This window comes from Colius striatus, chromosome 3 (genome assembly GCF_028858725.1).
Source record: "Colius striatus isolate bColStr4 chromosome 3, bColStr4.1.hap1, whole genome shotgun sequence".
In the NCBI taxonomy this organism is placed as follows: Eukaryota; Metazoa; Chordata; class Aves; order Coliiformes; family Coliidae; genus Colius; species Colius striatus.
In genome coordinates this window covers 54,470,001-54,470,305 of record NC_084761.1, presented here as the reverse complement: position 1 = coordinate 54,470,305, position 305 = coordinate 54,470,001, and positions in this window count along the sequence as shown.

Below are 305 nucleotides of genomic sequence, written 5' to 3'. Positions count from 1 at the left end.
TTATGGAAGCAAATTTATTTAAAAGCCAGTTTTTGTTTGTGAAAATACCTAAAAATATTTTTTTTTTATTGTTTTAAATGTTTTTCTTATAAAACATGTCACATCTTGATGCAATTGATGTCAAGTGTGCTTAAGTCAGTATGAACCAAGGGACTAACAACGGTGGCTGCAGAAACTGGTGTGTTGCCTGTACAACGACTTCAGTTAGGTTACAGTACTTCCATGTTAGCTGTGCATGTCAGTCAAGCTTCATCTTGAACTTGTGTAGAAAATGGTGTTGTGTTTTGAACTAAGCATTCATTAGA